Raw genomic sequence first — 13803 nt, 5'->3', positions numbered from 1 at the left:
TACCCTTTCCTTTTTAACGTACAAATTCTTCATTGCGATGTCCAAAACTGAAAAAAAAGTTGCATGGTCACAAGTAAACTTCTAACAGTACCAGCACATTTTCTGATCTACTGCCTCATTTCTGGCATTCATAGCTAGGTTGAGGAGAAGAAAGGCTAACAGGTGCCTTGCATTTCCATGCAATCAGTGGCAATCATTGGCTCCCGAATCCACATCAAATACAAGCACCATAATCTTTGTAGCCATTGTCGTCATCTTTACTGCTCACATTTAGCAGTAATTGAGTACTTGCAGTTTGAACTCCGTGAAGAGGTTATTCCTTGTCCTATCAACTGTTTCTTTAAGTAAGGTATGCCTGGCTGATATGCTTAGCGCAGCAGCATCTCTGTGGGAAAGAAAAAACTGGTTAAAATCATCGTTAACTCTTCTACCATTAAAGAAATGATCAGATCATGGCCACCAGAATAAGCAACATATATACCATTTGGATTTAAAAAAAACAAACACTCTCTTGTTCTACTCATCTTTTCATTTTATCAAAATTCTTCAAAAACTAAAAACAAAAAACCTCGCACAATCTGCCTGAGAAGTGCTATCTCTTCCTTTCTGCAAATCCTCTCCAGATGCTTCCAGAAGACTGACCCTGTCCTGGAAGGATGCCAGAGTGACCCAAACACAGTACTCAGAAGACACAATGCTCCCTGGGGGCCTTCAGTGCCTCAGGGAATCCCCTCATAAACAGCCTCCTGCTGAAGTAGATGGGAGCAGGCCTCGCAGCAACAGCAACATTCTGCAGTCAGCAAGTGTGGCTGTGACAGGCCAAGTACAAATGCAAGACCACAAAAGGAAGACGATAGATGGGAGGGCACTGGGAACAGCAGCAGGCAAAACACCATCTACTTCAGAATCTGTTGGCTTTTCTGCTAAACAAAGGAGAAGCAGTTTGAATCCTGTCGCAGGAAAGGAATAGGATGTGAGATCTCACTGTATTGAATTGGCCCACACTCTTCTGTGTTTACACTGCAATAGAATTCCAAATGGTGGTTGGCAAAGCTGAGGAAGACTCCAGAAAAGTTGAGACAAAGGCAGCTTCCTGCTGCAGGGATGCAGGTGGCACTTCTCCAAATGAAGCACTTGTGGATCCTTGAATCCCATGGACATTAGATGAGACATTACTCTAAACAGACCAGCCACCCTGGAGTACCTCAGAGAGGAGCCTTTTGAAATAGCAGCCACCAGATCAAAATATATCAAGGTGATACATATCACCTTTCTCACCTGTGACCTACCTCTCCTAGAGGTGCAGATTTGGAATCCCTCTTTAGTCAACAATTACTTCAGGCGGTGTTATTCCACACATCCACAGTTCTTTGGTGGGAAAGAAAGGAAAACAGAAAGAGAGAGAGAGAGAGAGAGAGAGAGAGAGAGAGAGACCTGGATTTCTTGCTACTTCTGAACTCCAAATAGATGAATGGTTATCCAGTGTCAGCGTTGCCAGCAGTTTGCTTCACTAGGAAAAACACAATTTGCCTTTCTTTCGTTTTATTTGAGCAAATTATAAGTTTAATAACCTTTTTACAAAATGATTCCTGCATTTGGTGTTGACTTTATGTAGGTGTTAAAACAGAAGCGAAGAAGCTATTGAGGCTGAATAAGTGGATTTTAATTGAGTTTACGCTTTCATTGTGATGCAGAGGTTGAGGCAACAAAACAGGTGGTTTTGAAGTGATTTATTTCCACTTAATAGAATAAGCAGCTCAAGTCCAAAACTTAAAACATAAAAGAGACAGAAGAAGGAAAAGAAGAAATGAAAAGGAGAAAAAGGGGGATGAAAAGAAGGAAGGAGAAAAAGAAAAAGAGGAGGAAGTAGTAGCTACAAGAGAGAGAGAGAGACCATGAAGGAAAGGTATTTTAGAAAAGGCATGCAGGCTATCTTTTGGCAGGTAGGTGAAGAGAGCAATACTGTTAAGAAGAGACATATTTTCCAAACAAACCAGTGAGGATCCTGAGGTTGCTGGAGGAAAACTCAGTGGATTGGTGTGAATTACTTTCTGGTGAACACAGACATTCGAATGAGAATTCCTCTAGTCATCTGTGGACAGAGGAGATGCCACAGTCAGAGATTGATGATGAAAAGAAAGATAAGACAGTTCTTATTCTCCTGCGCCAGGCCCTGTGGATAGCAGTCTCAGTCAAGATGGCGACATCTCTGGATAAGGAGGTTCGCTTACAGTCCCTGAACATCGCTAGCACTCACTAAATGTTAAAAAACACAAATGCTGGAATCACTAAAAATATCTAGCTGTTTCTCTTCAAATTTGGGTTGAACTTCCTTTCGCAATATGAACTATGCTCCTGCCAATTTTAAAGTTTACAGCTCCAGCTGTTAGGGAGTTATGTAAGAGCAAAAATGATCAAAGGGCCTCACGAGTGGAAAATGCATTTCCCCCCTGGTTGCATAACTCCTCGAATGGAATGGACAACGCAAAATGCAGTCGGAACGTCAGCTGCCCACTCCTCCTGCTTCTCACTGCTGCCTTTCTACAGGGGAAGTGGAAATCACCTTGGAAGAAAAACAAAGGACAGGAGAAGTGTTGTTGGACTCAAATTTAATACGCGAGCATTTTCAAAAGTAACTTGCAAGTAACTAAAATGGTTCAGAGCAGAAACCAAATTCTTCTCAACTTTTTGGCACTTTCCCTAAAAAGATTAACTGGGTATATTAAAAAGTATACTTCACTATAGCCAGCATAATGCTCTACTATCATTATTTTCTGAATGTCTTTCCTCTTGGCCTTTTAGCCCTTGCAGGGCAGGGAACTTATCTTTCTGTGTTTGCCTCCCTAGTTCTCAGTATACATAAGATTAAATAAATATCAAATATATTAATATATTAATAATGATTTTAGCTATTTATATAGACTATCTGCAGAAATCTAGACATGATGCAATGACTTTGGAAAAGAGTTAGAGGACTGATAAAAGCCAAAGAGTTATCTTACCCAATTTTCCTTTTGCCTCTTGGCTCCAATTTCAAAAAGAATAATAATAAAAGCTAGTCAAAGTCAGGTGACAGAAGTGGGCAAAGGTAGAAGACCCTGCAAGTCCTTAGCAAAAACTGCATAATGTCTTCAGGGTTTTAGAGACCAGTGACCTGCCTATTAATTTCTGCAATTGTCAGCTACCAGATTTTGTAGCAACCCCTGCCCAGAGCCCACATGGGTGATGATTGGGAGAAGCCTAAGCTCAATGCATTCCAAGGTCCCTAGGATTGGTCCAATAATTTCCAGATTCAGGATATATTCTCAGGTAGTGGGTGGTATAATGATGATTTATAAGAACCACTACAACAAAACTAGGGAGGTCCATAATCAATGAACAGATTCCACTCCAACAGAAGGAACAGGAGCTGGAAGGATTCCAAAGAGCTGACAAAGAATTCTGGAAGGGCAGCAAGATGAGAAGACAGGATCATCCTTGCTTACTTCAAAGAAGATACTTCTCTCTCTTCTGAGGTAAGATTTGCACTCATTGCATTCTTTGTGTTTCTATTCCACCATCCTTATTTGGGCCTTCCATTTTTTCTGGTCTTTATTGTTTATGAAAGTGAGCAAAGGAGAACTTATGCACTGGAAAGTGTTGAATAAGAGGAATACTTAGACTCGTTCAGGTCTCAGGCTCTCTAGTCTACACCTCTTAGTCTGCCTTTCATGAATCTTCAAACCATGATTTGATCCTTCCATTTTTGCCTTATCTATTCCCTTGCCTGGAAACCCTGCCCTCTCCTGAATCGTGCCCTTCTTTTGTCATCTAGCCCTGGTACATTTTGTCTAATTTCCCCTGGCCACAGTCATATTATAGTACTCAGAGACAGAAGGAATGGTTCCCAAGAAGGCTCCTGTGCTCTCTCACAGCTTTCCATTCCTTGCTGGAACCATGCGTGAATCCTTCATGCACAGGCCACAGTGGATTTTAAGTGTCAGAGCTGGAAGGTGACACTGAGCAAGAAAAGCACTGAGAGAGGGCGAGGTTGAATTCTCTGGAAGAACTTGGCCATTTAGCAGCTCTGTGGTCTTGCGCAAGTAATTTACAACCAGGTGGGGGAAGGGGCAGGAACACTAAATGGTAACACAAACCAGAAATTTGGGGTTGCAAATTGTTTTATCCATATATTCAATTTTATAATTTTGCATTTTGGAATGCAGATTTTATAATACACATGATAAAGAGTAAGATTTGACCACATCTTGGTTGAAGAGTACCTTTAGATATTGACTATTTGTTAAGTATTAACTTATTTTATTTTATTTTTGTTGAAATTAGTTGTACAAGACAATAGAATGCATTTATACATTTTGATACATCATACGTAAGTGGAGTGTAATCTCTCATTTTTCTGACTATATATATTGTAGGATCGCATCAATGCAATCATATATGTACATGAGGTAATAAAGTCTGTTTCACTCTACTATCTTTTCTACTTAAAGGTGAAAAGTTTGCTTTTCTCAGAGGACAGGATAGATCAGAATTTCTAGGGGACATGAGTTTATTTTTTGTTTGTTTAGCTATTAAAAAACTTAAGAGGCTAAAAAATACCTGGCAACTTACATTTTAAATGTCATTTTATGTAATATGAGGAAAACAATAAATTAGTCATAGGGTACGCCTGAAAATAAGGGAGATAAGTGTCTGAAAACAGCAAAGTGTGATTTAAAATAATATATGAGTATAGATCAGAGATTTTTATTATTTGAGATTAATTAATATGAGAAAAAGATGGATTAAATCTAAACCTATTTAAAACAGAGATCAAAGTAGACATAGGAAATAACAGGGAGAAATGAAGAGTTGAATTTGAACGTATCCTTGAAAATTAAAACTAACAATAATGAAGATCACGTCTTTAACTTCTTACATTTACCATACTCTTTTGGGAGGCAGGGAGTGCTAGAGATCAAACCCAGGGCCTCACACCTACTAGGAAAGAGCTCCACCACTTACCTAAAGAACCAAATTGCTCTTATTGGAATTTTCAGCTCCCCTAAGACAATCTGGGTGATGCACAGGGTGTTTGGTGCCCCATCCTGTGCTCACAACACACTATGAACAATTTCAGAATGTCAGGCCAGTTCTTTCTTAGAGGGATGGCCAACAAAGGTATCCATGAAGTGTCCTCAGTGCCCACCTTCCCAACTTTCCAGGTGGAGTTGGGTAGTGTGCCGCAGCAGGGGAGGGGTCTGCTAGCAGCTAGTGTGGAAGGTCTCTACTGCTTCATTCAGTCACTCATTTTAAGGCCCATGTGACGTAGATACTCTTCCAACTGCCAGAATAAAAAAAAGTGAATGGACGATATTCTTAAACAGCAAGAAGGAAGGTCTTTGCCCAGAAGGAAAACCGAGATCCATTTCCAAAACCTGTGGCAGTTGATCATCACAGCATTCTACAAAACAGAAAAATAACCCTGCTCCAACGTATCTCTGACACAGAATCATTAACTTAGGAAGTCAGTCAGGTCAGTCTGTCATTTGACTCTTCTAAAACACAGAAATTTTAAGTTGAAAACACTCTCAGAATCCCCAGGATGGACCCAGCACTCCAACTTGTGGATAAACCACAATGGGACATAATATTCTTTCCTGCTAAGCACCTATGTCATTCTGGTTTGAATATACCTATACTTGTGGTTTCTATTTCTGCCTTAGTTTTACTTCCTAAACTTCAGAAGACCTGCTTATTCCCCACCCCTTTTTTTCCTCTCTCTCTCTCTCTCTCTCTCTCTCTCTCTCTCTCTCTCTCTCTCTCTCTCTCTCTCTCTCTCTCTCTCTCTCCACGACACAACTAGAGAACTGCAGAAACTGGAAGCCGGAGGCATTATCTGACCAGATAAAACTTTTTTATCTAGATGTTTGTCAGTATAAACACACATGTAAGACTCTAGATTGAGGCTATGAGACGAACAACAAAACACTCTTTGTAAGAGAAACTGTGAAGAGATAGCAAACGTTATGTGGTTCTGATTACATGACATGTACCCTCCTGAGTGTGCTGAATAATCCTACCTGAGAATAATCATGGGCTAGGAAATATTATTATCTCCAATTTACAGATGAGAAAGTTGAGGCAAAAAGAAGTTAAGTAATTTGCTCAACACACAATTAATGGAAGAGGCAGAATTTGAACCCAGGCATTTAGTCTTCCAAGTTTACGGTTTTAACCACTATGTATGGCTGGCTGCCTTTCTAACAAATGGTGAGGCTTTATTTACTTACCCATCACCACCTACACCCTCTATTTCCTTTGAGCTCTTTTCTTTCTTTCCACTCCCCTATATTTGCCTCAACATGAAATAAGACCTTTTTAAACAAATTATTTACAGTAAATTTTGCAAGTTGCTCATCATTTATTCAGCAGCTAGAGAACACTTCCTTTGGTGAATAGTTGAAAATGGAAATAGGATTTTTTTTTACTAACAACACACACAGAGGCTGGGGATATAGCTTAGTAGCAGAGCACTTGTCTTGCATGCATGAGGTCCTGGGTTGAATCCCCATCACCATCAAAAAGAAGAAGAAAGAACAGAGAAAAAGAACACAGAAAAAAATTGATCCCTTTCTGCATGTGTCTCAGAAGAATATATCTTCAGAGGGTTTGTAGAAACCTCTCTCTTGTGTTCTTACTCTCTGGATTGCAATAATACCCCTCAGGTCTTGTCATTATCAGTTCTCTTCGCCATTTGAGGAGTTCTAGTCCAATCTACACAGGTTCTTTTTGACTGACCTCAATCAGCAGAAATTCTGTACCTACACATCTACACATCTACCGGTCTACAACCACTGCTGACTCTTTTACCCACTGATCTGTAGTGCTTTCTAAAGGAATTTTTTTTTTTAATTGTGTGGTATGGTTATTTAAGATAAAGCTTTAGAACTTTTCATCAAACCCTAAAAAGATCTGTCATTTCCATTCTAGTCCATTCTGTTTCTATAAGCAGGAGATCAGACATGGAGGCTAGTTTTCCTCTCCAATTAGATTGGCAACTTCCAGAAGGCTGGAACCTAGGATATATGAATGTGTTTGCCTGTAGTGCCTAAGAACACCTGGCATTCACTTGTATTCTGACTAAATTCTGTTTAAATAAATGAAACAATCAATACACCAATCCTTTCCCCTAATTAGGTCCTCTTCTTATAGCAAATTTTGAAGTCAACATACCTCTTCCAATTTATTCAAGCATCCTTTCCCAGAGCATGTTTCATTATTAGAAATTCAGACTGAGAAAAGGTAGATGGTATAAGTCACACACCTTCTCTATACTTTAGGATATTCTCTGACAGGCCATTCAATCAAAAAATCTGTTCCAAGATGTTGCTAACTGCTGAAGCTTGTTGATGTGGAGGTTGATTATATTATTTTAAAAGCTTTTATGCGTGTTTGAAAATTCCCATATTAACTTCTTTTTAATCTTCCCACACAAATTGTTCAGTTTAATTAGAATAATAGTTATTTTAGAGGAAGTGGTAGTATTAAGGAGTCTACTTAAATCTTCTGACTATAATTGCAAAAGAAGATATTTCTATTTGTTTCATACATTCTTGGGGTATTGCTTTAAAAGCAATCTAGGTAGAGAACTATTAAAAGTTATTTTGTTTAAAACTAGAGGCCTTCTTTGGAAATATTATTTATTTTTTATCTTCCTTATGGGATACAGTGTCTTTCTTACCCCAACATGACCTGTAAGTTTCAAGATGCCAAAGGACCTTCATGGTAATGCTGATATTTTCTGAGGATTCAAGTGTAAAATAGTAGTAGTACAAAAATAAATTGGATACTTTAAATATTTATAATGATTCTGGATGTATGTATGGTGTGAATATATATGTAGACAAATAGTTATAACAAGAGATGGTCCCACTTAAGGGAAATGCGAAAATGTTGACTCTAGTCATTAAAATACTCAAACATTGATGGTTTAGATGCTTGCTTCTGACACAGCAATCAGACTCTTCTACAGTTGTGTTAATTAAATAAAGGCATTAGCATATCTGCATGTATAGTAATGTATAGTACATTGCAAATAAAGTGAACCACTGCAATTATTATGGTAGCATCCTTCTTCAGTATGCCAGAATTATAAAAAAATAAATAAATAACTTACATAAAGAAAGAAAGTATACTAAAGCTAGAATTATTTGGTGTTTGTAATTTTTAGTAGAAAATAAGATCTAGCCTCGACACATTGGGTGAGGATCTGTGACTGGAACAAATGCTGTTTGTCCCTGCTGTGTACATTTCTAAGTGCTCTGATGTCTCAGTATCCCACTCAGTTTAATGGGTAGAGATCTTTTTATTTATAATTTAAATCCTTCAATTCATAAACACAGATTATTTTTAAGATTTCTATTTGGGAGTTTTCCTCAAATATGCAATATCTGAAGAACTGGTCCAAATTCCTTAAGGCAGCAACAGCAACTTACTTCTGCTTAAAATTTAGTTCCTTCTATTTTTGTAAAAAAGACTAGTCTGTGATTGACAACTCTCTTACCACAGGTGCTCCTGTTGAGTGATGAAAGCGGAAGAAGTTTCTGGAAGTCAGTAATGGCAGGGGTATGTGTGTGCCTGTATAAACACAAAGACAGTGACATCAAAGATATGAAGACATTTGCAAATTAATAAAGTTAATGATTAACAATCATTCTAGTAGTAGCGAGATTAACTAAACCTGCATCCAAGATCTGGCCCTTAATAGAGGGTGCACAGCCAACTTCAAAATTGAAGAGCTTTGCTTCTCTGCAGAATGAGAGGTTGGCAGAGTTCTGGACCAGGTATCCAGTAATATGAATAGCTTTTTACTGAACAACACACATCTTATCTGACTTGAATTGATTCAGAATGGTTTCTCCAACAGACGTTAAAAACTGAGTAAATATTAGGCTGATCATGTTGTGTGAGCCAAACTCGATTAATTTTGGTCAGTATAATCCTAACAAACTAAAATGCTGCAAATGGAACATTCTGAATTCCACTGACCCACTTCAAATGAAAGTATATGCAATTGAAGCCAATGCATGACTAGCTGGGCATAGTTGAATTGTTTGTTTTCATGTTCCTTTATTACATGTCTCCATGTATGCCTGACTGTCTTCGGTCAACTTGTCTGAAGCCATAATATGCTAAAAGACATCATTCAACTGTTAGTCCCTGAGGAAGCACAACCTTTGATCACAAATTCCTTTGGCCATCCACTCTATGTTACCAGATCAAAAATAGGGGTATTTATTTCATTTGGCATGGATTGGAAAATTAAATCAACACATCACCAAACACAAGCTCTCCAGAAGATGTGGCTCAGGCAGGGAGGGATCTGTGTGTAGTCCCGCAGAAACGATTTTTATGGCACATAAAGTTTTTATTATGCATAAACCCTAAATTTATTTTTAATTTTTTTCAAGGCTGTCAGTGGGAGGATTGCTGGCCTATAGCAAATTGCAGATTGTAAAAATCTTTCCACAATGAGGCAACAGCTTTTTCCACAGCGACTGTGGTCCAGGTTCTCACAGCAATATTCTTAACCACACTGGGTCACGGCCAGGTACCTTGGAGGTTAGACAAATACAGCCAACTAAGGAAATCCTAAATGATAGCTCTGTCACAATGTCCTTTCCCATTTGCCTCCCAGACACCAAACCATTGGCTTCCTTGCCACTGGACCAGGATGCACCCTTCCCTCCTGCCCCACTTTTTCACACAATGGCCAGCATTCTGAACTGCTCTTGGCCCATGGTTTGGCCCATGCTCTCAGAGCCTTGGAATCATCTAGAATGAGGTTCTCATAACCCCAACTTCCTGTGCAGACTTCAAACACACACACATACACACACACACACACACACACACACACACATACACCAACCACACCAGGACCAGCTCTCAAGAAAACAACACAAAATACACGAACCTGATCCTCAAACCTGCCATCAGCACACTAGTAAATCCTCCCTTGTTGCTCTGAGTGGAGGAAACACTTCTGGGATCGCTTCTTCTCTACTTGAGGCATGAAGCATCCTCCAAACCCCAAAATGCAGCCTAGATTCTTTGTAGCAGTCTCTGTAGGAAGATCCAGCTAGCTTCTGAAATAATATGTCACTTTCTGAAGATATTAGAAAGATTATCGTTTTTTCTATTAAGCATTCAATTTTATTTCTATCCAAAGCCTCTTACTCGCTGTGTTCTTGTGGAGGAAATACACATGTACATACAAATATTCATTGTATAAGATTTCTTTGCAACAGGTAATGAATATGTAGCACTTAGGTCTTTTCCAGCAAAGACTTGAAACAATTACAATTAAATTTTCTGCTTAAGGGATAGAAAAACTTTCTGAATGAAGTGAGATTTGAATTCATCACTCAAAGGATGGATTCAGCCATGACATCACCAGGAAAACCTTGTCCTTCCCTTACTGAATCTTCCATGGAGAAAGTCTGAGTGTCGCCCAAATTGTAGAGATCTGTACCTGAGAGTCAGTCACTGGAAGGAGAAGGAAGACAGCGATGGGGCAGTTTCACATTCAGAATTCACAACCAGGACTTACCTGCAGCCCCTTGCTTGTGTTTTAACCCAAATGCCTTCTAGCAATGACTTTGAGATCCTTAGGTGGCAGTTTTGCACAGAAGATTCACTCCAACTCCAGGCTTAAGCAAAAGAAGCCAAACAGCATTTTCCTTTTGTATTTGACTTATTTGTGGCCTCTGTTCAAGGTGATTGGAAGAGAAAGTCTATGGAAATGTTATGATTTCTCTTGTCTCTCCTCCCCAAGGTGAAGAGATTGCCTCATTCTGTTCTGGGAGAGGAATAAGTTTTAACAAAGAAACTAGGATTCATCCAATTCTGGACCTATCTTCTGGCTTTCATGAATTTCTTCCTCTTCTTCTAGAACTGAAACTCATGATATGTTTACAAATAAATTAGCCCTGGCAAAAATAAACCTACTTTCTATTTATGGACCAGTAGCAGAAAAAGCAATTAGGATACTCCCAAGAAAATGAAGATCCTCAGGCAATAGGACCTCAGAACAATGGGGTATGCAGCAGGCCACCATGAGTCATACTTTCCATCAGTAAAGTTCTTAAGACTTGGGTGTAGAGTAATTGGACAAAAGATCTTGCATCTCCAGACAATTAGAAGAGTGCTGGCTTCAAGGCCCCCAGCACAACTGTGATCAAAGGAAGGCATTTGAGCAAGTTTCTTAGAAGTGTGCTTCACTAAGCCTGGTCAGTAACTAAGTGGTGCCCTTAAGGCAACACAGAGCAAGGTCATGTCTTGCTCAGGTCCAGAGACCCCTCATGCTTCTCCTTAGATAGTATAATCTCAGAAGAACCTATCAAAACCTGCCAGGATGAAGAAAATTCATGCCAACAGATATTCTTCATCTGGGGTTAGGATTTGTTTATTCTTTCTTTGTCTTATAAATTGCAAATACCGTCAGACTGTGGGATGGTATTAACACATTAACAACCAGATAAAATTGAAAAATCAGTAACAACCCTAGAGAATGAAAGAATGAGTCAGAAGATGTACAGATTAGTTGAAAGTTTATTTTCCTCTGTGTCAGAAAAGAGGTTCAGGAGAGTTGAACCCGGGAGCATGTTTAAGAGGAATTCTGGATACACAAAATTCTAACCCAAAGTAATAAATCTCTAATGGTTTGATTTCATCTATCCTTCAAATTAAAATACCTACACTCAAGTCTCCTCCTGCAAAGTCTTTAAATAATTGCAATTGGACTTTATGTATATTCATTAGTCATGACCTGTATACCTGTTATCTTTCCTTAAACAGGCTATTTGCCTCCTACCCCAACCCAGTCAAAGGATAAAATAACCAACTGGGCTAGAGGCAACTTCGACTTTATAGGCCTATTCAAAACAATGTCCCAATCTTCCTCATTTCACTTCAAACCTTGCTCTGTGGCTCTTGTTTCTGCTTTCTTTCAGTTCCACTCAGCCCTAACCCTCTAGTGGTATGTCTACTCTTGCCCTCTGGCTTTTTGAAAATAATTTGTGTTTCTCTGCATATGTTTCTGACTTGGCTTAAGCTCACCATCTGACAATTCAGCTTCTTGAGCGTGGAGCAAAATAGCCATGTAACACACGTTACAATGTTTCCCCCAGGGGGTTCTGGGTAGGCCAGGTTTGAGGGGTCGTGCCTGATACTGTGATGTGCTATGACTGATGGCTGCGATGACCAAGTGTCCATGCTGTATGTTTACGGCAGCTTCACATGTAGAGAAGGATGATGGAAATATTGGCTCTGAGTTGAGACATTTGGAGAATGTTACAGCCAAGAAAGTTATAGTAATCTTGTAATGGCATTTATTGTGCCTTTATTTAGTCTCATCACAAAAGTAACACATGTTATTGTAGAAAAATCTGGAAAGTACAGTAAAAATGAAAAAAAAATATTACTTATAAGTGTCCATAATCTCATCACCCAGATATAATCTCTGTTATCAATTTGTTTTATAATCTTCCAATATTATTGCCTATATGTAGCATGTTTTCATAGCAAAATTAAATCACTGTACTCATTCTGATTTATTATTTTATTTTCATTTAATATGTACAATGAATACTTCCTGTCTTTAATGGGTTATATTAAATTAAAAAGTCCTTTATTTAAAAACTCCATAATTTAATACAATAAATGCAACAAACAAAATCAAACAAGTAGGTCTCATAGAGATGATTATGAAGCAAAATCAAAACATGACTCTGATAGAACTCACTCTTTTGAGGCAGTATCACTGAGGGGTGAATAATGACTATCCACAGGAAACCCAGGCCATAAAATAGACAATCTCACTCTAGAACATTGAACTTGGGGTCAAATACTGTAGTTCACAGGGAAATGAGTGGTGCATTCTTCACCAAATCCCTTGATCTTTCTTAGACAGCTTCCCAATCTATAAAACAAAACTCACAATAATTACTACCTTGGGTTGTGAGTAGCAATGTGAGATAATGTTCTGTGAACTGGGAAGTGCCAAGCAAATGCAATGAATGCCTCATTGTTACTGAAGTGCGAGGTCGCTTGAGAGCATTGAGTTTTCATTAAGTTCACCTCACTGCCTTCCTGCAGTGGGAGTAAGAAACATTTTCCAAAAACACCTCTTGATCTCCAAATTTTCTCTCTCCTAATCTCAAATATCATCATGGTAAGTATTTCAAGATTTCTCCCTGTATAATCAACAGAGTGGATATTTCCTAACCTGGCTTTCTTTCTTCAAAGGGTATCTTTCAAACAAGCAAACCAAAAAACCCTCATTAATTAAAAATTCTTATATACTTCTACTGAGTGAACCTAGGATATCACATACCACACTCTTTATATGAAAGGCTAATATAGACTTTTATCACAAAGCTGATTTCTAGAAAATGGCCTTAAAGTGAATGTTCCCCTCAGTGACACACAACATGAGCCTCTGACTTGCCGATCCATGTGAGTGCATGTTGGGGGCATCTAGGAAACAATGGAATATGCAAGAATGAGAGACCAGGGACACTCCTCTACCTGAAAGACTAGAAAAAACGGATCTAAAGTGGGATTTCATATTGTGTCCCACAAACAGAAACAAATACATTTATAGTGACAATTGTCTGTGCAGTTCTGTTTCATGTGTGCACATTTGGGGTCCTGATTCTCATCCAGATGAGGAGCCCACTGAGGGCAGGGTAAACTCAGCACACTCTGTGGCTGCCACACTCCTGCCATAGCCGAAGTAGCTCACTAAAACCTAGTGAT

The 13803-nt window shown here is 38.9% G+C and overlaps 1 long non-coding RNA gene across 1 annotated transcript; it reads left to right on the top strand.

Moving 5' to 3' along the window:
* Positions 1–3253: 3253 nt before the first annotated feature.
* On the top strand, positions 3254–12366 carry LOC306664550. Its single transcript, XR_013764737.1, has 4 exons — positions 3254–3515; positions 7712–7767; positions 8551–8607; positions 10820–12366. It is a non-coding gene; the product is annotated as an uncharacterized lncRNA (long non-coding RNA).
* Positions 12367–13803: the final 1437 nt, after the last annotated feature.

The sequence above is a fragment of the Sciurus vulgaris genome, assembly GCF_902686455.1.
Source record: "Sciurus vulgaris genome assembly, chromosome: 6".
Taxonomy (NCBI): Eukaryota; Metazoa; Chordata; class Mammalia; order Rodentia; family Sciuridae; genus Sciurus; species Sciurus vulgaris.
Note: the sequence above shows the minus strand (reverse complement) of the source record. Positions and strands in the feature narration are given on the sequence as shown.